We start from the raw sequence: 25,168 nt of genomic DNA on the forward strand, positions 1-25,168 counted from the left end.
CTTCCCCAATCTCACACACCATGGCTCAGGACTTGAACTTCCCATTATCTGAAAAAGAAGCCAAACTTGCACTCAAACAAATGAAACCAGGCAAGAGCCCGGGACCAGATTGACTAACAGTAGGGTATTACAAAACATACACAGAGCTCCTTCTCCCCTTCTTTCTATCCACATATAACTCTTTTGCATCTCCGTCAATACCACCCCGTGACTTGCTGACAGCTCATAATACGGTAATCCCAAAACCAGGGAAGGATCCTTCCCTGGTCACCAATTATAGACTGGTCTCACTGTTAAACGTGGACCTAAAATGGTATGCCAAAATGTTAACCAATTGCCTACTTCCTTTGCTTCCTCAGCTCATCTCTTTTGACCAAGTTAGTTTCATACCAGGTAGAGAAGTGAGGGATAATACACTCAAGACAATCAATATCCACCACTGGCTTACATCTAAACGACACCCAGGTTTCTCCTTTCCCTCGACGCAGAGAAGGCATTTGATAGAGTGGCCTGGAATTATATGACGGAAACATTAAAGACCATTGGTCTTCCTCATAGATTGCTGAACCTTATACTTACGTTATACTCTAATCCCACTGCGAAAATTTGAGTGAAAGGCCACCTATCAAATGCTTTCTCGGTATCAAATGGAACACGCCAAGGCTGCCCTCTCTCTCTCCTAATCTTTGTCCTCACCCTTGAACCACTACTCCGATGCCTCAGGGCAAACCCCGATATCAGAGGAATTAAAATAGCTCAACACACCATAAGCCAGCCGCATTTGTGGATAATATTCTTCTTTTTCTCACAGACCCGCATATAACAATCCCGAACTTGCTCAAAGACTTCAACACTTTCAAATCTTTAACAACCAACAAATCAACTTTTCAAAGTCAAACGCCCTAAACATTATACAAATGTCGGCAATGTCAATCTAATTTTCTGTTTAAATGGAATAAACACATGATCACAGACTTGGGCATCCAAATACCCTCTTCCCTTGCAGACCTGTTCTCTAAAAATTATCTACCGCTACTGAAAAACATAACATGTGATTTGAAGTCATGGTCCTCCGGTCTCTTCTTTTGGTTTGGCAGGGCTGCAATTATTAAAATGAACATTCTACCTAGAATATTATACTTACTACAAACCGTCCCGATAAAACTTCCTCCTACCTTCTCCTCAACGTACCAGAAGGTCTGTACAGACTTCATATGGGGCACCACATGTCCAAGACTAAGCTATATTGAAGAAATGGATTCTGGACAGCAGCACTCCGATAAAAGCCTTTATTGAAATGAATAGTCAACGTTCATGTGACAACAGAAGCAGGACAAACAGTTGACGCGTTCCACAACATCATTGCTGCTTAGTCATAGCTAAATGACCACATATTGTTTGACAAATATATACTAGATTCAAACATTTCACATGATGCATTCAATGATTTTAAATTGCAAACACATGTGGCCAAAAAAGGGGGGGAGGAGGAAGAGATACACACATACATACATGCGAAGCCCCTGAGAAATCATAGAAAAAATGGAAAACATGGAAATAGACCACAAAACGAGATGGTTAACATAAAAAAAGAAAGAAGGGATTGCTATATATACATGTACATATCAAAGATACGCATATACAATATCTCACAAAAATGAGTGCACCCCTCACATTTTTGTAAATATTTTATTATACCTTTTCACGTGACAACACTAAAGAAATGACACTTTGCTACAATGTAAAGTAGTGAGTGTACAACTTGTATAACAGTGTACATTTGCTGTCCCCTCAAAATAACTCAACACACAGCCATTAATGTTTAAACCGCTGGCAACAAAAGTGAGTACACCCCTAAGTGAAAATGTCCAAATTGGGCCCAAAGTGTCAATATTTTGTGTGGCCACCATTTTTTTCCAGCACTGCCTTAACCCTCTTGAACATATAGTTCACCATAGCTTCACAGGTTGCCACTGGAGTCCTCCTCCACTCCTCCATGATGACATCAAGGAGCTGGTGGATGTTAGAGACTTTGCGCTCCTCCACCTTCCATTTGAGGATGCCCCACAGATGCTCAATAGGGTTTAGGTCTGAAGACATGCTTGGCCAGTCCATCACCTTTACCCTCAGCTTCTTTAGCAAGGCAGTGGTCATCTTGGAGGTGTTTTTGGGGTCATCATCATGTTGGAATACTGGCATGTGGTTCAGTCTCCGAAAGTGGGGATCATGCTCTGCTTCAGTATGTCACAGTACATGTTGGCATTCATGGTTCCCTCAATGAATTATAGGTCCCCAGTGCCAGCAGCACTCATGCAGCCCCAGACCATGACACTCCCACCACCATGCTTGACTGTAGGCAAGACACACTTGTCTTTGTACACCTCACCTGGTTGCCACACACGCTTGACACCATCTGAGTCAAATAAGTTAGTCTTGGTCTCATTAGACCACAGGAAATGGCTCCAGGAATCCATGTCCTTAGTCTGCTTGTCTTCAGCAAACTGTTTGCAGGCTTTCTTGTGCATAATCTGTATAAAAGGCTTCCTTTTAGAACAACAGCCATGCAGACCAATTTGATGCAGTGTGAGGCGTACGGTCTGAGCAGGCTGACCCCCCACCCCTTCAACCTCTGCAGCAATGCTGGCAGCACTCATATGTCTATTTCCCAAAGACAACCTCTGGATATGACGCTGAGCATGTGCACTCAACTTCTTTGATCGACCATGGTGAGGCCTGTTTTGAGTGGAACCTGTCCTGTTAAACCGCTGTATGATCTTGGCCACCGTGCTGCAGCTCAGTTTCAGGGTCTTGGCAATCTTTTTATAGCCTAGGCCATCTTTACGTAGAGTAACAATTCTTTTTTTCAGATCCTCAGAGAGTTCTTTGCCATGAGGTGCCATGTTGAACTTCCAGTAACCATTATGACAGAGAGAGAGCGATAACACCAAATTTAACACACCTGCTCCCCATTCACACCTGAGACCTTGTAACACTAATGAGTCACATGACACCTGGGAGGGAAAATGGCTAATTGGGCCCAATTTGGACATATTCACTTAGGGGTGTACTCACTTTTGCTGCCAGCGGTTTAGACATTAATGGCTGTGTGTCCAGTTATTTTGAGGGGACAGCAAATGTACACTGTTATACAAGCTGTACACTCACTACTTTATATCGTAGCAAAGTGTCATTTCTTCAGTGTTGTCACATGAAAAGATATAATAAAATATTTTCAAAAATGTGAGGGGTGTACTCACTTTTGTGAGATACTGTATAAGAAAATCCAATATCTCAAAATAGTCAAAAAAGTAAAAACATGATAATAAAGACATAGTAAACCATCACCATGTATAATACGGGGGAAACGCATGAAAACATGAAATCGTAACGATAAAAACTAGATACATTTATAAACAAAAGTACATGCGCAAATTGTTGTGAAGCAACCTTTAATAGTAAAACCGTGTTTATAAATAATGTCTAAAAATCTACCAAAACATGTTGGAACATACCATGCTTCTCTGTAGGAACGTCAGTTCATGGGTGCCACTAAAGAATAAGGGCACAAATACATTGGGTTTGTAATTGTGCCCTTATTCTTTAGTGGCACCCCGTGAACTGAAGTTCCTACATAAAAAAAAATAGTACGTTCCAACATGTTTTGGTAGATTTTTAGACATTATTTATAAACATGGTTTACTAATAAAGGTTGCTTCGCAACAATTTGCACATGTACTTTTGTTTATAAATGTATCTAGTTTTTATTGTTGTGATTTCATATTTTCATGCGTTTCCCATGAATAATACATGGTGATGGTTTACTATGTCTTTATTATCATGTTTTTACTTTTTTGACTATTTTGAGATATTGGATTTTCTTATACAGTCAGGTCCGTAAATATTGGGACATCAACACCATTCTAATCTTTTTGGCTCTATATACCACCACAATGGATTTGAAATGAAACAAACAAGATGTGCTTTAACTGCAGACTTTCAGCTTTAATTTGAGGGTATTTACATCCAAATCAGGTGAACAGTGTAGGAATTACAACAGTTTGTATATGTGCCTCCTACTTTTTAAGGGATCATATGGTGGACCTGTCCTAAAATAGAACCCTTCTGGAAAGAGGTGCACTGACTTACGAACCAAATCACCACTTATAATCTTAAATTCTCCCCAGCGTAGTTTCTGTTGCACCACTCTTCGATTCCAAAACACGCCTACCTTCGCTCACTTGCCATGCACATGGTGAATGCAGCAAAGATGTGCATCCAAACTAAATGGCGCTCCCCAGAGCCACCGTCTATTGCCTACTGGCTCACACATATACAGAAAAACACAGAAATGGAGGAACTTATACAACAATCGAGAGACACCCCCTCTAAATTTGGGAAAATATGGTCATGCTGGTTCCACTTCATTACGACAGACAAATATTTGCAATTTAAGGGCTGAAATAACCACAAAGTTACGGTGGGTGAAGGAGGGAGGTAGAAGTCTGAGAATCCCCCCTTCTTCCTTTCCTCTACCTAACACTAGGGATGAGCTTCGAGATCGAGTCGAACTCATGTTCGACTCGAACATCGGCTGTTCGCCAGTTCGCTTAACAGCGAACAATTTAGGGTGTTCGCAGCAAATTCGAAAGCCGCGGAACACCCTTTAAAAGTCTATCGGAGAAATGCTAATTTTAAAGGCTTATATGCAAGTTATTGTCATAAAAAGTGTTTGGGGACCTGGGTCCTGCCCCAGGGTACATGGATCAATGCAAAAAAAAGTTTTAAAAATGGCCGTTTTTTCAGGAGCAGTGATTTTAATAATGCTTAAAGTGAAACAATAAAAGTGTAATATCCCTTTAAATGTTGTACCTGGGGGGTCTATAGTATGCCTGTAAAGGAGCGCATGTTTCCCATGTTTAGAACAGTCTGACAGCAAAATGACATTTCAAAGGTAAAAAAGTCATTTAAAACTACTCGCGGCTATTAATGAATTGCCGGTCCGACAATACACATAAAAGTTCATTGATAAAAACGGCATGGGAATTCCCCACAGGGGAACCCCGAACCAAAATTTAAAAAAAAATGACGTGGGGGTCCCCCTAAATTCCATACCAGGCCCTTCAGGTCTGGTATGGATATTAATGGGAACCCCGGCCAAAATTTTTTTTAAAAATGGCGTGGGGTCCCCCTCAAAATCTATACCAGACCCTCCAGGTCTGGTATGGATTTTAAGGGGAACCCCGCGCCAAAATTAAAAAAAAATGGCATGGGGTCTCCCCAAAAATCCATACCAGACCCTTATCCGAGCAAGCAACCTGGCAGGCCGCAGGAAAAGAGGGGGGACGAGAGAGCGCCCCCCCTCCTGAACCGTACCAGGCCACATGCCCTCAACATTGGGAGGGTGCTTTGGGGTAGCCCCCCAAAACACCTTGTCCCCATGTTGATGGGGACAAGGGCCTCATCCCCACAACCCTTGCCGGTGGCTGTGGGGGTCTGCGGGCGAAGGGCTTTTCAGAATCTGGAAGCCCCCTTTAACAAGGGGACCCCCAGATCCCGGCCCTCCCCCCTGTGTGAAATGGTAGTACCCCTACCATTTCACAAAAAAAGTGTCAAAAATGTTAAAGATGACAAGAGACAGTTTTTGACAATTCCTTTATTTAAATGCTACTTCTTTCTACTATCTTCTGTCTTCTTTCTTCTATCTTCCTTCAGTTTCTTCCTTCGTCTTCATATTCTTCTGGTTCTTCTGGTTCTTCCTTTGGTGTTCTCATCCGGCATCTTCCTCCGCGGCGCCGGCATCTTCTTCCCTTCGTCTTCTGGGCCGCTCCGCATCCAGCATGATGGGATGGGAGGCTTCCGCTGTAAGACGCTTCTCCTCTTCTGACGGTTCTTAAATAATGGAGGGCGGGGCCACCCGGTGACCCTGCCCCCCTCTGACGCATGGTGACTTCCCTGTCCGCCCCCTCTGACGTCATGGGGAATGCCACAGGGAAGTCCCCAGTCACTGGGTGGCCCCGCCCTCCGTTATTTAAGAACTGTGAGAAGAAGAGAAGCGTCACACAGCGGGAGCCTCCCATCCCATCATGCTGGATGTGGAGCAGCCCAGAAGACGAAGGGAAGAAGACGCCGGCGCCACAGAGTCTTCATAGGCACTTATAACAACGAATATACATAGTACAACCTGACAGTCTCTGAAAGAACAGAGAGAATAGAGACTTTGCAGTTAATGAGCTCTGTCGCTCCTAGGATGAGATACTCCTAGTACCAGTGGAGGCTAGGAACACAAGCTTAACAACCTAACTGACCACTAGCTTACTGTCCTGCTATTAACGTTATGTCATATGTAATCTTTCTCAACCAGATGCATTTATTTGTATGTATGCTTACCAAAGCGGCTCCGTCCGCATATATACTTTCAAATGTTATGTCTTTTATAACCAAAATAAAAAATATTAATCAACTAAATTGCCGCACACCAATTCTTAGATGGTGCAGCTGCATTCTTTTTTTTTTTTTAGGCCTGTTTCCTTTATTTTCACCTGGGGATCCAACCAGTAAGTCTGTTATTTTTAAAATTGCTTTAAGTCACTAATCTCTTCAGACAAAATAGCAGTTAGCGGGTTGGGACAAACCATTTAACACTGACATAGGGTGCTAACAATGGTCATCTTTTATCCATATATGTAAAACCTGTATCTCAAAAGGGAAAACATTTTGCTGTAACGGCTTATAATGTGTCTGCTTCAATTTGTTAGTCAAGTCCACCAAAATCTGTTAGTACATCTAAAACTCCTCTCTCCCCTGACTTAAAATGCTATCTAAAGGCGTATGCTTTACTTATCAGGAATTCAGACACCTTAAACAGGAAAGGTGTTACTGGCAAGGTCACCAGATGAAATAAAAGAAAAAAGCTAAAAAAGAAAATGAATCTAGCCACCACATTTCAAAACTGGTAAGCTGCAATATATTGTTTTTTCAATTTAGTACTGCTTTAATAAAACCATGTAAGTGCAATTATCTTTTAGTAAAAAGAGGCTTTTAAAAGTTCTGCACTATGAGGCCTTTCCCTTTTCATGTCTAAACATATATATCTATGCTGGGGAGAGCTCATTCGTGTAGAGGCTAAGGCGAGCATTCCAGGGATACCATGGCTGTATCTTGCTGATGGGGTCACAGAGCCACTGGAAGGTCTGATGGTGAGAGTGTCTGCCTTTTGTGTGGACATAAAGTGCTTGTGATCCCTGTAGTTCGAGATCATTCCTGTCTGATATGTGGCCTTAATATTTGAAGCACTTTCAGCACTGAATCACTTTTGTCATTTATTTGATCACTGAGCACCTTAAAGGCATTTTGAATGTTTGAATATGGACTTTATTTGTGCTTAATATGAATTTTGAATGTATTTATTTGTTTGTTGTTTAAAGGAAAATTTCTGGTTCTCATATTCATTTTTGGTTATTTTGATTATGAGTATTGGTTTGCATATTTTATCATGAGTTTATGATTTCTAATTGATTATTCACCTTCATTAATTATTTGTATCAATTGAAACATTTGATGTATTTGATGTATTTATTTATGTGATACTTTAAGAATATTTATCAACATGCAAACCCAATCTGCATCTTCTATAGTGAGCTGAATCATTTGTTGTACAGGCGCAGACTCGACAGAGACATAGGGCCAAATTCAAAAAGACTGGAGAAAGGAAAAACTGTTTCTGTTGCCCATAACGAAGACACAACAACAGGAGAAACAGGAAGAAAAGCAATTTAAACTCCACATGGATGTGTTTACAAATGCAAAAAATATAAACACCTATTTTATTAAATGACAACTAAAGCTAAGAACATTTTTAGTAAATACAGAAAATATCTTTTGATCTTGATCAGAAATGTAGTAAATTTGTCATAGCATTTAAGACTGCTAAATCTGAGGTGGTTAGTTTAGGCAGCCATAGCAAAGACATCAATTAATCAAATTTAGATTGTTGAAAGGTGGTGGTGGTGGAGGGGGGGGGGGTCAGGAGAGAGGCAATTATATAGCTTTTTATAGTAATCCCTAAAAGAGAGGGCTATAGAGAAAGGGTTATAGGTGGGGGTCAGGAGTAGGCTGGAATAGCCTAGCCTTTTAAGGCTTTTAGTTGGTCATGTAGAGAAGTTACCGCATGGAGGTGGGGTACATTGAGAGAGGCAAACAGCCAAGCTTCTGCTTTAGACAATCTGCACTGGAGAAGGAGAATATGCTTACAAAATATGAAATCTTATGTTTAAGATAAGTACAAGTGGAAATACACTAACCTCTAAAAAAATAACTTTCAAGGAAGACGTATTTGTAAATAAAATCATAACTTTGGCCTTAAGAGAGGGATCAAAGTATGTAAATGAATTAGGAAAATATTTGAATGGTAACTTAAGAAAACCTCCTTTGCGAAAGTGGGTTTCTTACACAAAAGATAATATGTTAAGCTATTGTGAAAGTAAAATTACATAGCACCAGTATAGGTCATATTGACTAGGGAGAATTACCTGGTTTTAGGGGTTAAAGTGGTTCTAAAGCCTGAAGCTTTTTACCCTAATGCATTCTCTGCATTAAAGCAAAAAACCTTCAGAATGCAGCAGTCCCCCTTAAATACTTACTTGATTTACCTAAGCCCGAACTCGACCAAGCAATGTGCACAGGAGCAGTGGCTCTCTACCTCCTTATTGGCTTAGACACAGCAGCAGAAACCATTGGCTCAGACACAGCCAATGGCTCCCGCTGCTGTCAATCACAGCCAATATTTACAATCACTTTAATAATACGAAATAGAGAATACCAAAAAAGTAGAACTGAAAATACAAGATAAGGGCCAGAGGGCATGTTTGAGTCCACACAAGTGAAGAAGGTCATTTTTGTAAACTGGAATAAACAGTAATCTCTCTATGGACCAGCCTATGATGTGAATAAGGGGACATAGAACAGCAGCACCATGGCAGGAGCTGTTGTCTGCTCCCTGTAAAATCAGCTAACAGCAAAACACAGATAAGTCAAATTCAATTGATCTCCATGGGAATGCAACGGTATCCAAAATAAGATCAGGGTATGCAGGCAGAGTTCCCACCTGGTGTAAATACATGAGGCAAAGTAACGTTCTTACCAAAGCCAATCAGGTTGGAGGATGAGAATGAGAAGATCTTAGAGTGGTTGTTGTTGGACATCTGTTCTTGGATTTAGGGGGAGTCCAAATTTTGGATACGGTCTAGGAAAAGGAATCATAAAGGCCTCCTCAGGAAGGGGTGGCAGGCTAAATATTCTTGAGAAAAGCTGCTCCTTCTAGAAGTTCTCTGATCCTGTGCTGTGAGCCATCCTTAGTAACGATCAGTCTGAAGGAAAAGACCCCATCAATTTTGCACGTGGTGTTTTTGCAGATGGGAGGTAATCAGGTTTAGGGATCATTCTTTAGCAAGTGTAATGGGAGAGAGGTCACTGAATATTTAGTTTTTTTTTTAACTCTGTAATAAATCGTGGATTTATTTAGGGTATTCAAGAAGAGTGTTTCCTTGCTATCGTAATAATGGAAGTGAACAATTATGTACCAGGGGCATGTGCCTGCAAGGGGTTTTGGGACCAATGACCTGTGGGTGTGAAGCAGGCACCAAGCTGTATCTGGTATGGATGGAACCTGAGTTGTAAATGGGCCCAGCAGGTATAATTGCAGATCAGAGTCCCCAACTGTTATTGGGACCTCTCTAGATGCAAATTCTGATGCCTCTCCCTTTTTTTCTAAGTCCTCCTGCTGTAATTGCAATTGGTAAACATTATGTTCTAAAGAATGTTTTTTTTTCCTCTAAGACATGCACATACTGGATTAAATCATTAAATTTTTTTCTCAAGGTGATCTGTGCATTCTTCCAGTAGTGCAATCCTGTGGTATTTTTCTCTCCTCAGTGGAGATGCTGCGGATTATGTTCTGTAGCAAAGTTTGTAGCCTGTCAATCAGTATAGAAATGGGTAAAGAAGGCCCAGGTGGTGAAATTTGTAGGGTCTGTACAAGTATCATAATGGCTATGTCCCCACCCAGATCGATGTGAGATTCAGAGAGCTCAGTAGCTGCATTCTGTGTAGGGAGAGCAGGAGTGGATGGCCAAAACAGAAAGCAATCCATCATGGAAACCTTTACAGGCTGTCGTTCCCGCCAAGTCGAGGCGGCTTCTGCCTTTCTGCCTACCAATTTTACCCATTGTCCCTGCTGGGGATGTGTAGGAGGCACCAGACTATGTCCTCCCATGCAAGTGGCAGCTAATGATCATTGAGTGGGAGGCAGGAAGGAAGAAGGTTCACAGTGGGAGCATGCGGCCCTGTATTTTTTTGGTTGATATCCCTGAGTGACTTTCAACTTGCCTCTGTACATCCCATCCTGTAGGTAATAATTAGAAGATTCTTAATTTTTGCCTGGCTCTAATTGGGAGCTGACATTATTTTCACACATTTTATATCTAAAGGAAAAATGGGATCAATGTCTTAAAAATCGATAAACTACAAAAAAAGGGGGATACTACATCTTATCTATAGAAGTGCATTGGAAAAGGAATATGGACTTTCTATGTACCCCACTAACACAGTACACCATGATATAAAACCAGATTCCAATTTTATTCCAATATACAATTTAAAAACGTAAACCAAATATAAAAAAACAAAATAAATGGTGCAGTTTCCTTTAACAGATGTTTAGTTATCTCAAAATCACAAATGCCATCGTGATAGTACATAGAGAAACATCATCTCTCTCATCTTCCTAGTTCACACCCCATACCATTAATTTGAAAGTATACCCTTTGCACAATACATATGTTTATGTAGGAATTGTACTAGAGAAGAGGATTTCAGGTCTCAGGCAGCTTTGCTGAGGCAGTGTCTCTGAGCACGGGGATATACTTAGAGCAGTTTGAGAAAAGTGTATAACAAGGCACTAGGCCATTCTAAGATGTCATTACATTATGAGACCACATCAAAAAATGGCAAGATACAGTCAAGATCATCACAAAGTTTTTCACACAGGATACCATTCTTTGCTCAATTATAGCGAAAGATTGGCATGTATTAACAGACAATCATACTCTCAGTAAATACATCAAGTCCACACCAAAGCTGCTGTTGTGTGGTGCTGCATCCATATGCGACAGGGTCACGTAAAGTCATTATGTACCAGGTCCAGAGGCATCTCTGGGACCCAAGGGCACCTTTTGGTGTGGAGATTGCGCCAGTGACCTTGGGTTTTGGGAGAGGATCAACTTTATGCTACCAAACAAGGGACTTTTCATAAATATCATGCTGACTGCACCACACAGGGAATCATTTAGTTGATGACCTGCGAATATAATGCTCTTTATAGGGGTAAAACTATTCATCAGCTAAGACAATGTATTAATGATCACCTGTGTGAAATGGTTATCTTTTTATTTGTACATACAGTATGTACAGTATGTAAATGTATATTTTGGACACTTTTATAATCATGAAGTTTGTGACAGTCATGTATTCTTTGGGCACTCTGGATTGGGAATACCACATTTTGTTGTAATGCCACTGCTACAGCTGGAACTGACACTTTTTTGTGGGAATAAATATTTTTAGTTATATACTGTTAGTATTATAGTCATCAAGTCCCTCTTTTTCCATCTAGTAGGATATCAAGAACGCTAGTTGCAAATCAATAATATAAATGATCAGGAGCATTGATTTAGGTTAAGGATTGCTACAGATGGAAAAAAATAGCCTTGATTTTTAATTTAACTTTCCTGATATTCAGACAAATTTCAAATTTCAACTGTAGCAGGCCATACCATCTATGACTGTGAGGCAGTTATACAATACTGGGATTTGCAATAGCTAAAATAGATAGAGCAACTAATATGTGAGTCAATGAATATTAAGGAAAGTTAAATTAAAAATCAAGGCAATTTTCATCTGTAGCAATCCTTAACCTAAATCAATGCGCCTGACCATTTATATTATTGATCTGCAACTAGCCTTCTTGATATCCCACTAGATGAAAAAAGAGGGACTTGTTGACTATAATACTAATAGTATATAACTAATAATATTTATTCCCACAAAAATGTGGTAGTTCCAGCTGTAGCAGTGGCATTACAACTAAATGGCAGCAATTCTGCCACTTCTGGTGATACCATGGCTCAGTGTGGAATGTGCAGTTAAGGTGGAGCACCTCAGCTTCTCCAACTCTCTCTCTACCTAGAGCAGTGGTCCTCAGAACCCACTAACAGGCCAGATTTGAAGTCTTACCTTGGAGAGATGCAGACTAGAATATTGCAATTACTGAGCAGCAAATGATATTACCTGTGATGTATTTCAGTTATCTTGTAAACCTGAGGTCCTGAGGACAGGAGTTGAGAAACACTGACCTAGAGGGACTGATCAATACCTTTTTTTGCGTCACACCTATTGGGGGTTTTGCAGAGCAAATCTCCTTCAGGTTTCATGTGAGTTCATCATGTTACAATTTGTAGCACATTAGTTACAAGCTTTTGCAGAGTTTCTTTCTCCTAGGGTGCTGGGCTGCATCATTTGAAATAAGAAGCATGCAACAGGATCATGTGGCCAGGATTCCCAACTGTTCATTAATTCATTGGTCGTCCAGAAAAAAAGCCTAAAAGGCCTTATAATTTATTATACCTTTATGTTTATTGTATCTATAGACGGGTAATTATTTGGTACACAACCATTTTCAACAGTAACACACAATGCTGCCAAACAAAGGGCATTTAAAATGTAGTTCCTGCTTCATGTGCAAATACATCTACACTGGCAAACAGAGATAATTTTGCTAAAAATCTGATCAGGTTGCAAAGCAGGTGAATTTATAAACTTAAGGCTAACATTCCCCTTGGCTTTAAAGGAGAAGTCTCAGTAGACTTTTAGTCAATTCTTTGGGTGACCAAGTGCATATAGCACTTGATCCCCTTAAAAAACATTCAGCCATTGCTGAGCAACGTGGTTGGACAGTTTCCCCCCCCCCGTCCAACCACACTGCTAAGAAGGAGATACTAAAAAGGAGATGGATTTGCGTGTGACACCTCTGGTCTTTGGTAGCAGGGGCCACTCTGGAGACCAGTATTGTCATTCAAAACAGATCACACAGTCTTTGGCACTGCGTGTTTATCTGTATCTGTCGGGGCAGCGCTTATTGTTTATACCTAATAGTAAGAGAACAGTCAGATTATAGAGGGGGTGGGGGTTCCGTGTTGGCTGTACCCCTACCAACAGGAATGCCCATATTTTTAGCTTAAAATTATTTTTTTTTTGGTAAATGAATATGCTTATTTTTTAGAGTTCATTATATGGTTTTGCAATTATTTGACTTTTGATTGACCATTTTTTGCTTTGTTTTTTAATAGCACTCCATCTTGGAGTGCAATGCAAAAGTGTGTCTGTATGCCGGAGCGTGATGATGTCATGGCACAATGTTACTCTGATGCATCTTCATGTCATTGTGTACATTGTGCACTGTTACACACTCAAGCACCATTTTGGAAGCATTTTAGGGCTATTTTTTTTTGCTCTTTTGAAATAGCTTCTGCTTGAGAAAGTTGCCCCAAGTAGTGACCAAACACAATGCTGAAAAAACAGGGTCACTCTAGCTGTGTCTGTCTCGGCCCTCATTTTAAGCCCACAGACTTTTTAGAAATGTTTTTATCCTTGAGTACAGTGGATTCTTTACTTCAGCTGGATATAAGGATTTATATTACTGAAAAACATGTTGTGCTATCAATATAAAGTGCATAAATTCATAACAATTATTTAAGTAAAACATTAATATATATCAAAAACTGTAAATAAGAATGTATAAAAAGTATTCATAAATAATCCAGTAAAGTCCATCAGAAAAAAAAGAAGAAAAGAAGTGCAAAAAGTTAATTTATACCTGTGTATGAACAAAAATCCATATTATAGTGTGGATACCAAATCTTCACACCCAAAATGCACACCCAACTCTCAAGCTGTTTACCAGCTACTCTGACCCTAAGATGACGGTCTGGCTGCACTTTATCCTAGTATCCCCATGGGATGGATGTATATCAGGGGGCAAGATTTCAGGATGGGCTACAATACAACCAGGATGTTCAACAGTGGGCTCAGCAAAAGGGAGAGACAAAGAAGGAACTTATAGTGTGGTAATTTAGAAATCCAAGCTTTTTAATGAAGGTTAAAACTACCTACTGAGCTACTATACGTGCTACCGCCACCAGTTGTAAAATAGGTTTTGCACACCTTGAATCCAGAACTCACAATATGAAAGAGGGCAAAAGTGCTTTTTTAAGAGAAAATAAGGAAACCACCAGTATAGCCTGTGCATTGATCCCTCAGAGCCATCCAGTATTCACGGGTATGATCAATGTGCAGCACATATAAAACATAGGAGCCATTTTGCTCCCATTCATTATCCGTAAAAATGTCTAATTTGCTAGTTAAATCAGGCTGCACATGCACAGACTTGGAAACAGCTTATTTTAAATCTGCTGAGCTTGGGCATGTAGTGACCCATGATGTGATAACGTCAGGGCCAGCCTGGAATCTGTAGAGCAAGAGCAACTTGTTCAAAGTCTGCCTTCCCTGCCCCTATCAAGAAGCCAGACAAAAGCAACTTCACTGCTGCAGTGCTACTCATATGTAACCTGGCTTGGTATCATGGGGAAGGCTGTGGTTGGGGTCTTTGTGGAGTCGGAACAGAGCACTGTTTGCCTAGAGCAGTGGGGCCAGAGTGTACAACCTTATCTGCTGCCTTAAACAGTGATTCTACTGGAAGACATGACAGAAACCTCAGTGTTGCCTGGGTACAATAAACGTTTAAGCCAGGCACAACAATTAGAGGGCTTTGGGGGCACACTGCAGATAAGGTGTTTACACATGAATTTTCTTATATAAATCTTATATAATGAGTTGGATGTACAAATACTTTGAGGGCCTATTTAGACTTATCATGTAACATGCAGTAACACACATTCCATGCATTACTGTATTAAGGTCCTATTCAGTGTAATGTCACCCCAACACACTAAGGCAACACACCTGCTTTGCAATGCACCAAAATAATGTAAATATGCTCTGAGCCATTTTAAAGAGCCAGCCATAACTTGCTGAGTGGGTCAACAAGCAAGCCCAATGATTGCAAATCAGTTGTCAGCTGTGGAGGATAACATTTGGATCTGTAATCTATTATCTTGTAATCTATCTTTGAAAAATAATTTTATATTATGTGATGTAAATATATGTGGTTAAAAGACGTTGCCTTCAAAGTCCCAATAAGAGTAATTTTGGATTTCTAGATTTTGATAAAAGGATGGTGACAACCAAAACTATAGTCACACAAATGTATTAAACCTTTAGGTTTATTTATCTACAGATGGGTAATTATTTGATACACAACCATTTCCAACAGTAACACACACAATTCTGATCAGTAACACGCACAATCACAACCTGATCAGGCTGCAAAGCAGGTGAATTTATAAACTTAAGGATAACATTCCCCCTGGCCTTAAAGGAGAAATCTCGGTGGACTTTTATTCAATCCTTTGGGTGACCATTGATACACAAAATGATCACAAGTTACTTTTATTAAATCACTAATCATCCAGTTTCAAATAAGTTACAAGTCTGGCTTGTATGGTATGTGAACCAATAAATCAAAAAGTGCAGCCCTACCATAAATTAGAAAATAATAAAATGTAATACAGCATGCAATGTCATTGATAAACTCAAATAAAATGATAGTAGTTGCATATACATAAGTGCACCCACAAGTAAAACCCAATTTAAGTGCATTGGTTACTAAAAATCCATAAGTATCATAAAGCTCAATTAAAATCAAATATTATCCCTTTCATGACTAAGCCTATTTTTGACATTTGGTGTTTACAAGTTAAAATCCGTATTTTTTGCTAGAAAATTACTTAGAGCCCCCAAACATTGTATATATTTTTTTAGCAGAGAATCTAGAGAATAAAATGGTGATTGTTGCAATATTTTTTATCACACGGTATTTGTGCGGCGGTGTTTTAAACGCAACTTTTTTGGGAAAAGGGACACTTTCATGAATTTAAAGAAAAACAAACAGTAAAGTTAGCCCAATTTTTTTGTATAATGTGAAAGATAATGTTATTGTGAGTAAATAGATACCAAACATGTCACGCTTTATAATTGCACGCACTGGTGGAATGGCGACAAACTATGGTACCTAAAAATCCCAGGTTAGAGTTACAGAGGAAGTCTAGTGCTAGAATTATTGCTCTCACATGTGTGATTTGAACACCGTTTACATATGTGGGCATGACTTCTGTATGCATTTTCTTTGCTGCGCGAGCTTGCGGAGACGGGGGCGCTTTAAACATTTTTTTCCTTATTTAATTTATTTCTTTTTATATTTATAAATTGCGTTTAATTTTTTTTTTTTTTTTATCACTTTTATTGCTGTCACAAGGAATGTAAACATCCCTTGTGACAGTAATAGGTGGTGACAGGTACTCTTTATGGAGGGATCGGGGGTCTAAAAAATCTCCTTCATCATGATTGACTTGGATCTGCATTGCTGGATGACATGATTGACAATGGAAGTACATTGTGGGACTTCTTTGGGGTTTTACATTTTTTTTAGAAGGCTTCTCAAAAATTGTGATGTCACTATTTACTATTTACATCTTTTTTGTGAATGAGTAGGGGTACCCCTTACTCACTCACATGGCCTGGGCAATATCTGGGGGTCCCTGGGGGCTTCCAAATTCCACTAATCCCTCCACCTTCCAAGGTGTTTCCTTGACAAGGTAGCCTCTATGTTGAGGGCATGTGGCCTGATATGGTTCAGAAAGGGGGTGCACGCTTGTCCTCCCACACTGCTGGCCAGCCAGGCTGCATACTCAGTTAAGGGTGCGGTATAGCATTTCTCGAGACCCATTGCTGTTTGCTTTTGTGTTTTTTTGCATAGGGTCCCCCTTGACATCAATACTAGACCCTTGTCAAAAATAAGGATCTGGTGTATATTTTTTTTAGGGGAGCCCTATGCCATTTTCTGTGTGTTGAGTCTCCCTTTAACATCTATACAAAACCCTCATCTGGAATAAGCATCTGGTATAGATAAAGGGAATCCCTAGCTGCTTTGTTGCAATTTTGCTGCAGCAGGTTGTTACATAATACAGATGTGCCACTGCATTGGCACGTCAAGAGCTTCCCCCAGGAATGTTATTTAAAGAAATGTTGTGTGCTTATTGTCTCACTTTAAGCTTTCTCAAAAATTGCTGCTCCCAACCAGTGTTTGAAAAAACATTTACTGCTCTGGTACATGTTCATCGGGGCAGTGTACACCCCCCCATGCCTTTTGCTTATATGTAATCCATTACATATAACCCTAAAAAATGGCCATTACTGTTTTTTTAAAGATCAGCTCCCATTGATTTCAATGAGGTTTGGATGCAGCACCCAAACTTCAGTAATGTTAGCAGAACCCGCCTTAAACCAAATATTTGGCTCATTCCTAATAGTAAAAACTACAAATTTCAGGGAGGGAGTGGTGTACCCCACCTCTCCATATTTTACTGCTGTCGCCATGAAATTGTTATGTACTGTATCATATTGTTGATATATGATGCCTGCTGACATCTAGCGCTCAACCCCGTCCCATACTGACAATAGTATTCTTATTTTTCATAATAATGTTTTTCCCAACTCATATTTTACCTGGTAAGACTAAAGTTTGCTATTATAAATACACAGAAAAAAATGTGTTCTACATGTAATCCCTCCCAGACAAGGTTATTTACCTTGATATTTTCATTTTTTAATTTTTTTAATCATTAAAGACTATAATAGCCCCCAAACTGACAGTGTTCTGAGTTTGCACTAGAACTTGTGAAAAGTATAAATTGCCCCCCCCCCCCCAATTCAGCTGAACAAATAATCACATTGCAATTCCACAATAATTTTTCGGATACTTGTGTCACCCTCCATGGACTGTGGTCCCCTATGCCTTTGTACTATTCAATGGTTCAAAGATAGAAGACAGAGGATTCCAGAGAGGTTAAGAATAATCCCTTCTTTTTCAGGGAACTGTTATTGGTAATGTTAAAGGGCAGTATTGCTTTAAACCAGGGGTAGGCAACCTTTTAAGCACAGTGTGCTGAAAATTTTTTTCAAAGAAATTGAGCGTGCCCATTTTATAACAAAAAAATGGCAACTTCACACTCTCAATCACAAAAATGATTTTTATAAAGTAAATGCTGTAAATTACTTGAGTAGTAGTGAGAAATTAACATCTTGCACTCACGCCTCAGATCAACCCCAATTCATGCAACTCCACACTTCAGATCACTGTCCCCCCTTCTCATCTCTTCCACCACTGTAACCCTCTGCACATCTGTCCCACCACTGTAACCCTCTGCTCATCTGCAGCACCAATGTACCCCCTTTCTCATCTGCTCCACCACTGTAACCCCCTGCACATCTGCTCCACCACTATAACCCCCTGCACATCTGCCCCACCACTGTAACCCCCTGCACATATGTTTCACCTCTGTACCCCCTGCTCCTCTGTCCCACCACTGTAGCCCCCTGCACATCTGTCCCACCACTGTACCACCCTGCTCTTCTGTCCCACCACTGTAATCCCCTGTTCATCTGCCCCACCATTGTAACCCCTTTCTCATCTGCTCCACCACTGTAACCCCCTGCACATCTCCCCCACCACTGTAACCCCCTGCACATCTGCCCCACCACTGTACTACCTTGCGCATCTGCCCCACCTCTGTACCCCCCTGCTCATCTGTCCCACCACTGTAACCTCCTGCACATCTGCCCCACCACTGTACTACCCTGCTCATCTGATCCACCTCTGTACCCCCTGCTCATCTGTCCCACCACTGTAGCCCCCTGCACATCTGTCCCACCACTGTATCACCCTGCTCTTCTGTCCCACCACTGTAACCCCCTGAACATCTGCCCCACCACTGTAACCCCCTGCACATCTGCCCCAACACTGTACTACCCTGTACATCTGACCCACCACTGTACCCTCCTGCTCATCTGTCCCACCACTGTAACCCCCTGCTCATCTGCCCCACCAATGTCCTCCCTTTCTCATCTGCCCTACCACCGATACCTTCCTGCACATCTGCTCCACTGCCGTACCCCATGCTCTTCTGTCTCGCTGCTAAACCATTTTCTCATCTGTCCTAACACTGAACTTGTCTGTTCATCTGCCCCACCACTGTAACCCCCTTTCACATCTGCCCCACCACTGTACCCCTTGCACATCTGTCCCACCTCTGTTCACCCTGCTCTTCTGCCCCACCACTGCAACCCCCTGCTCATGTGTTCCACTGATGTACCTCCTTTCTCCCTTGCACCCCTCTGCACATCTGCCCCACCTCTTTACATCCCTGATCCTCTGCTCCACTGCTGTAACCCCCAGCTCATCTGTCCCACCAATGTACCTCCTTTTTCCTCTGCTCAACCACTGTAACCCCTGCTCATCTGTCCCATCAATGCACATCCTTTCACATCTGCCCCACTGCTGTACCCCCTTCTCATCTGCCCCAACACTGAACCCCCGCTCATCTGTCTCATCACTATAACCCCCCTGCTTTTCTGTCCCACTGCTGAACTCCCTTCTCATCCCTCCCACCACTGTACCCTCTTGCTCTTCTGTCCCACCACTGTAACCCCCCTGCTCATCTGTCCATCAATGTACCTGTCAGAAGATCCTCCCAGTAACAGGCAAATTAGACCTATTGGATTGCTGGCACTTATGCGCACGCACATGCACACGCGCACGGGAACGTGTGCGCGCCCGTTAGCGTCTGGTGGGTTATTTAAACCTGTCTGACATAGGAGCTGTTTGCTCTGCAGCTCTGTGTATGTGTTCCCTGAAAATCCAATATCTGCTCCTGTTTGACCCGGCTTGTTTTGAGACTGTTCCTGTTATCCGCCTGCATCTGACCCTTGGCTTGTTTGACTATTCTTCTGCCTGCTCCTCTTGTACCTCTGTTTGCCAGCCTGATTACCAACCCGGCCTGCCTGATGTTCCAAGACTCTTCTCCAGTCTGCTATACTTACCTACTGAAGCCATCCAGCTGCAGTCCCGGTTTGCCTAACCTGTCTGCTGATCCATCCGGTCTGCTGGACTTGTCAGCTGAGCCTTCCAGTCTGCTCACCTGTCTGCTGATTCATCCAGTCTGCTGGGCTTGTCTGCTGAGCCATCCCTGTCTGCTGATCCATCCAGTCTGTTGGTCCTGTCTGCTGAGCTGTCCAGTCTGCAGTGTCTGTCTTCTGAACCATCCTGTCTGCTGTGCCAGCCATCTGATCCATCTGCTGTTGATCCTGCCAGGCACTCGTACCACTCCTCATTCCTGCACCCAGAGGCATCACTAGGGGGTGGCTATTGGGGCTATAGCCCCGAATCTGGAGCTCATAGCCCCGAGTCTCTCACTGGGTGCAGCGCTGCCATCAGCGGCGGATGTGGGCGCCGTGCAGATAATTAACATCTCGGCCATTTCACTTTGTTCTGCCACTGCACTGGTTGCTAGAACTGCCCAGTGTCTAGCAACCAGTGATGTCACATAACATGAGTGACACAACATGAGCCCGAGGCAGTGGTGTCGCTGGGGGGGTGGGGGGTACGCGTTGCACCCGGGTGACACTCGCCAGAGGGGTCACACCCGTGGGTAGCGGCACCACAAACACCGCCCGCTGCCCTACATTCTCTGGTGTCGCCGGCTGTCTCCCTCAGCGGAGCGGACTGAAGCCGCCTCCCCCTCCTCTCTGTTTACATCCACACAGGAGGAGGAGGAGCCCAAGGGACACACCACTGTGTACAGTATATCCGTCAGCACTCTTCTGAGGTCTGTACATTTTACTATAAAGTATGTAGGTGGACATGGGCAGAGGGGCTATGGGAGGGGAGAGGGGGGCCTATGCTGATGGGGAGTCTGCACTGAAGGGGGTGTCTATACTAATGAGGGGTCTGCACTGAAGGGGGGGTGTCTATATTGATGGGGGGGTCTGCACTAAGGAGGGGGTGTCTATACTGATGAGGGGTCTGCACTGAGGGGGGTGTCTATACTGATGGGGGGTCTGAACTTAGGGGGGTCTATAGGGGTGGGGAGTATATACTGATGGGGGGTCTGCACTGAGGGGGTGTCTATACTGATGGGGGGTCTGCACTGAGGGTGGTTTATACTGATCGGGGGTCTATACTGACTTAGGGGGTGGTCTGTACTGAGGGGGGTCTGTACTGATAGAGGAGGGTGGTCTGTACTGAGGGGGGGCTGTACTGATGGAGGGAAGTGGTCTGTACCATACCAGCAACCTCTGCATCTCCTGTACCACGTCCACAGCCTCTGACATCTCCTGTACCATGCCTGCAGCCTCTGAATCACCTCCTGTACCATATATATATATATATATATATATATATATATATATATATACACACACACACACACACACACACACATTTATATTATATACATGTGAATGCCCACCCAAGCGTATGACTTTCTTTACTTCGCCACTATGGGCTCTAGCCCCAGATCTTTAGTAGACCTAGCAGCGCCCCTGCCTGCACCCCTGTCTTCTCTATCGGGGCCTCAAGTCAGAGTCATAAGAGAGGACATCTTCTGCAATTCGGGCTCACCCTTAGATACGTAACATACCCCTTTTCTCATCTGCTCCACCACTGTACCTCCCTGCACATCTGCTCCACTGCCGTATTCATATGCTCTTTTGTCTCACTAATAAATCACCTTCTCATCTGTCCTAACACTGAACCCATCTGCTCATCTGCCCCACCACTGTAACCCGCTTTCTCATCTGCCCCACCAATGTACCTCCTGCACATATGTCTTACCTCTCTACCCACCTGCCTTTCTGTCCCACCACTGAACCCCCTTCTCATCTGCTCCAATACTGAACCCCCCAGCTCATCTGCCCCACCACTGTAACCTCCTGCTCATCTGTCCCACTGCTGAACCCCCTTCCCATCTCTTCCACCACTGTATCTCCCCGCACATCTGCCCCACTGCTGTGCCCTCTTGCTCTTCTGTCCAACCTTTGAGCCCCTCCTGCTCATTTTCCCCACCACTGTACCCTCCTGCTTATCTACTCCACTGCTGTACCCTACTGCTCATCTGCTCCACCACTGTACCCTCTTCTCATCTATGATATGCGTGATATGCAGAGTGGTGAAAGGAAGCAGAGATGAGACACATCTACCTGTCCTGGCACACTCATCCCCGCTGATCCACCTCTCGCATCCAGCCCACGTGCTTGTATGTGATGTATGGGATGTATGTGATGTATGTGATGTCACATAGAAGCATCTGCAATGGATGCACAATGATGAGCTCAGGCCAGGGGCATTTTCTGAAATCAGTGGGCCTGTGTGCAGGATCATAAGTTGGGCTGAGAAATAGTGTGGCGCTTTGCACCGCAGCAAAACTTGGGTGTGATTTCATTGCGCTGAATACTGGCTGTGGCTTAAAGGGACACAGAGTCCTGGAGTTCAGTAGTAAGTAACGCAAAGGTTCAGGAATAATTTCAACGAAGTTCCCAGAAGCACAACAGTCATTCCACAAACTGTCACCTGATTGTGGTTTTCTCAATCACAGTGAAATCCCTTCTTTCTGAGATTGGTAGTGGCAACCAAGCGAGTCATCTTCCTCCAGGTGGTGGACGGGGCTAGCAGGACTGTGATTGGCTTTAGCAGCGGCCAATGACAATCCTCCTCCTCCTGGAAACATAGACCGCCCCCCAGCAGAACTGCATCCAATCTCTTCCCCATCACAAAGGCTGACGATCGCAGCTACAGCAAAGTCAGAGAACCAAACAATGTTTCCCATCTTTTACAATGTGTGGGGACACGGTGCCTTCCCCCTCAGTGCAGGTGTGGCATGGGAAATTCTGAAATTGGAATGCTTACTGACACTTGCTTGCGCTGCTCTGCTCATGGGGAGGGAATCAAGTGCCGGTAAAAAATGTTTCGCGTGCCGCTTGCGGCATCAGTGCCAAGGGTTGCCTACCCCTGCTTTAAACAATAAATATTGTAAATCACAAAGTAACTGTATTAAGAAAGAGTTAAATCTGCAGATATGTTCACACATTTCTCATTTGAGCTTAACTAGCACAATGATGCTGAGCTTATATGCTCAGAAGAGAAGTGACATTCTGGTGAATACCATGACAAACTCAAGCTACAATTCCATGAATCACACCATGCATTGATATAATTTGAGGGCAAAGGGAAAAAAATCTTTGTTAAAAGATAATCATGAGTCTACAGTGCCTTCATTTTCACCTCCTACAAACAAGGTCAGATAACACTAAAAAGTAATTCCCTTTATGTTGTGTTCTGTATTTATAAATTCACTCAGAAATGCTTGTCTGCAGGGACAGGGTGTTTGTGCTGGGATGAATTCGTTATTTAACAACTTCATGCCTCCCATGAGCCCTTGTTCATGTGTATCTTACTTTTAAAGCTAGTTATAAATTGAGGTGGCTATCATTTTTGTTTAGCTTGCTGGGATAGCTATGAGCTTCTAGTGCATCCCTGAGCCTTTAAGAAGGTATGGGCCACCAATAGTCATACTTGCCCTCAACTTATCCATTGCTATATACCGTATGATTCAATATGGAGACTCTCAATGATTAAAGTTGGGACTGCATTTTACAGGGGGGGCCTTGACAGGGCAGTGCGACTTTTACATATATTTGCAAAGCTTGTGCAACTAAAACCTCTACTTTTAATGCAAATTGTTAGGATGTGTTATGTGCTTTTTTTGTTAGCTAACTGATGGGTGTGCTGGGAAAACGTTTGTTTGTTGTGATGAATTTGTTAGTCAACCACTCTATGCTAACTGGCTGCACAATGTTTAAAACATCATGTGCCCATCCTCCTATCTCTAAATCGTCAGTAGATGACCATGATCTGTTGGTGATTCCTCGATCACAGTTCTGGGACGCCAATAGGGCACTCCACAAAACTACACAGCAACGTATGTAAGCAGCAGCTTGGCAGTAGGGATGAGCAGAACACCCCCCGTTTCGGTTCGCACCAGAACCTGCGAACGGACCGAAAATTTGCACGAACGTTAGAACCCCATTGACGTCTATGGGACTCGAACGTTTGAAATCAAAAGTGCTCATTTTAAAGGCTAATTTGCATGGTATTGTCCTAAAAAGGATTTGGGGACCCGGGTCCTACCCCAGGGGACATGTATCAATGCAAAAAAAACTTTTAAAAACGTCTGTTTTTTCGGGAGCAGTGATTTTAATGATGGTTAAAGTAAAAAAAAAAAGTGAAATATTCCTTTAAATATCGTACCTGGGGGGTGTCTATAGTATGCCTGTAAAGTGGCGCGTGTTTCCCGTGTTTAGAACAGTCCCTGCACCAAATGTCATTTTTAAAGGAAAAAATCTCATTTAAAACTGCTTGCGGGTTTAATGTAATGTCGGGTCCTGGCAATATGGATGAAAATCAGTGAGACAAACGGCATGGGTACCCCCCAGTCCATTACCAGGCCCTTTGGGTCTTGTATGGATATTAAGGGGAACCCCGCACCCAAATTAAAATAAGGAAAGGTGTGGGGCCACAAGGCTCTATATACTCTGAACAGCAGTATACAGGATGTGCAAACAAGACAGGGACTGTAGGTTTGTTGTTAAGTAGAATCTGTTTGTCATTTTGAATGGGTACATTTTTAACGTGTTTAGCTCCAGCCAAAAAATCTTTTTTAAGCTTTTTGGAAAACATAGGGAAGGGTTATCACCCCTGTGACATTTGTTTTGCTGTCTTTCCTCCTCTTTAGAAGATTTCACCTCACTTTTTGTCCCAATGACAAATGTTTTTTGAAAATTTGGGTTTTTTTGTGGAACAAGGATTGGAAAGCATCAGTGGAAAGGAGAAAAGTTTTTTTCATATTAACTCTTACAGGAGAGAATTTCCCTTCCTAGGGGTAGATTTCATCTCACTTCCTGTTGTCTCCTTCCGTTTGCAAGTAGGAGTCGTTTGTAAGTTAGATGTTTGAAAGTAGGGGCCTGCCCTATATACTCAGCATAAATTTGGCCCTTAGGTGTTGTTGTGGCCACAACAACGTAAGCCCTCACAGGGCCCTGCTGTGAA

This window comes from Aquarana catesbeiana, linkage group LG05 (assembly GCF_042186555.1).
Source record: "Aquarana catesbeiana isolate 2022-GZ linkage group LG05, ASM4218655v1, whole genome shotgun sequence".
NCBI lineage: Eukaryota > Metazoa > Chordata > Amphibia > Anura > Ranidae > Aquarana > Aquarana catesbeiana.